The following is a 2,483-nucleotide window of genomic DNA, read 5'->3' on the forward strand; positions in this document are numbered from 1 at the left end:
ACAAGAGCAATACAAACTTTTTAATTATGGGGATGAAATTATATAATAAGCTGCCTAGTCAATATTATACATTACCAATCAATAGTTTCAAAACTAGATTTTACAATTGGTTATTAAATAATCCCTTTTATTCTGTTGCTGAGTTTTTCAACACAAATTTGTATGAAATTGTATTTTAATAAATAAGTTTTAATTGCAATTTAGTTAGTTTTCTTCAATTTAAAAGTTTCAAATTATTTCATGTTTTGATTGTATTACATAAATTTTACTGTTTCTGTTATTAGTGTTTTTTAAATCTATTTATATGTTTTTTTTTTCAATGTATTCTGACGAAGCCTAAAACTGTATGTCTAATGGCCAAATAAACTGAATTGAATTGAATTGAATTATTATAATGTACCGAAGTACATATGATATTGCCATCCAGATATTCTGCGTCATCATACGATGAAAGGTAATGGAACGGAGAAAAATTCTCTCCGGCGCCGGGATTTGAAGCCGGGTTTTCAGTTCTACGTGCTGACGCTTTATCCACTAAGCCATCTATGATGTAGTGCAGAGGGCGGCCACTAGAGGCAACCCAAGAGTTGGAACTTAAAACTGAGACGATTCTTCCGACGCCGGGGTGGAATCCGGTGTGGCTTAGTGGATAAAGCGTCAGCACATAGAGCTGAAAACCCGGGTTCAAATCCCGGCGCCGGAGAGAATTTTTATCCGTTCCATTACTCTTTCATCGTATGATGACGCAGAATATCTGCATGGAAATATCATATGTACTTCGGTACATTATAATAATGTATATGATATGCGTAAATCACTTCGTGATTTAAAACGGCGTTTATTCCGTCGGATCCCGGCCAACTAGTCACTCATTACGAGTGCACCTCAGCACATGTGTGGACTTCGGTCCTAGGTTCATAGATATCTATGATGTAGTGCAGAGGGCGGCCACTAGAAGTAACCCAAGAGTTGGAACTTAAAACTGAGACGATTCTTCCGACGCCGGGGTGGAATCCGGTGTGGCTTAGTGGATGAAGCGTCAGCACGTGGAGCTGAAAACCCGGGTTCAAATCCCGGCGCCGGAGAGAATTTTTCTCCGTTCCATTACTATTTCACCGTATAAAGTCAAAGTGCATAAGATGAGCTCAGACGATAGAGGATTCAGTAAGTAGGCCTACCTTATAGGCTATGATCAAACCTACCCTAACTTGTGTATTATGATCATTACACCTGTTGCTCTGTTGACACATCGGGAACTAAATTTCTGCCTTGAACATCCGTACTAGAGTCATTTCTCCATTTCGTCGCATATTGGAAGCATGCCTGCGATGCAGACTAAATCCAACTGCCTTGTGCATTATGATCATTACACCTGTCGCTCTGTTGACACATCGGGAACTAAATTTCTGCCTTGAACATCCGTACTAGAGTCATTTCTCCATTTCGTCGCATATTGGAAGCATGCCTGTGATGCAGACTAAATCCAACTGCCTTGTGTATTATGATCATTTCACCTGTCGCTCTGTTGACACATTGAGAACTAAATTTCTGCCTTGAACATCCGTACTAGAGTCATTTCTCAATTTCGTCACATATTGGAAGCATGCCTGCGATGCAGACTAAATCCAACTGCCTTGTGTATTATGATCATTACACCTGTCGCTCTGTTGACACATCGGGAACTAAATTTCTGCTTTGAACATCCGTACTAGACTCATTTCTCCATTTCGTCACATATTGGAAGCATGCCTGTACGAAACTGTGCGATCCAGACTAAATCCAACAATATGATAGGAACGAAAATCAGCTGTAAATGTCTAATATGCCTTGAAATCGGAACATTTTGATGCGTGTGCAAATTATTTTGGGACGCGGAATGCAATGATCAAAATCGAGACTGTCCCGGGAAATATGGGACGGTTGGCAAGCTTAACTACAAACATCACCATCACTACTGATCTCAATATTCCAATACTACTTTACCAACACCATTGCCACGAGTACCGGTACTGATACTACTACACCACCAGTAACACTTCCACTACCAGTACTACAGTATTATTACCACGACCACCTGTACTACATCATCGCGTTCACAGCTAGGACTACTGTTACTAATATTGTATCACTATTCCCATTAATATAATCATTAACGTTTATATTAATGATCCCTTCTTTGCACTCAGGGAAAAATAGCTCCGAGGACCAAAAGAAATCCTAATGGGCAGATGAGAATAACATTGAAGAACTATTCTGAATCAAGAAAACAAAAAAGCGTGCTTTCATCGCAACAAGAAATCCTTTAGAAGTTTAGTAGTAGGTTAATTTACGACGCTTTATCAACATCTTAGGATATTTAGCGTCTGAATGAGATGAAGATGATAATGCCGGTGAAATGAGTCCGGGGTCCAGCACCGAAAGTTACCCAGCATTTGCTCATGTTGGGTTGAGGGAAAACCCGAAGAAACCTCAACCAGGTAACT

At 39.8% G+C, this 2,483-nt stretch overlaps 1 non-coding gene across 1 annotated transcript; it reads left to right on the forward strand.

The window, feature by feature from the left end:
- Positions 1 to 631: 631 nt before the first annotated feature.
- On the forward strand, positions 632 to 703 carry TRNAY-AUA (transfer RNA tyrosine (anticodon AUA)). The gene has a single exon. It is a non-coding gene; the product is annotated as a tRNA-Tyr (tRNA).
- Positions 704 to 2,483: the final 1,780 nt, after the last annotated feature.

This window comes from Periplaneta americana, chromosome 10, assembly GCF_040183065.1.
Source record: "Periplaneta americana isolate PAMFEO1 chromosome 10, P.americana_PAMFEO1_priV1, whole genome shotgun sequence".
In the NCBI taxonomy this organism is placed as follows: domain Eukaryota; kingdom Metazoa; phylum Arthropoda; class Insecta; order Blattodea; family Blattidae; genus Periplaneta; species Periplaneta americana.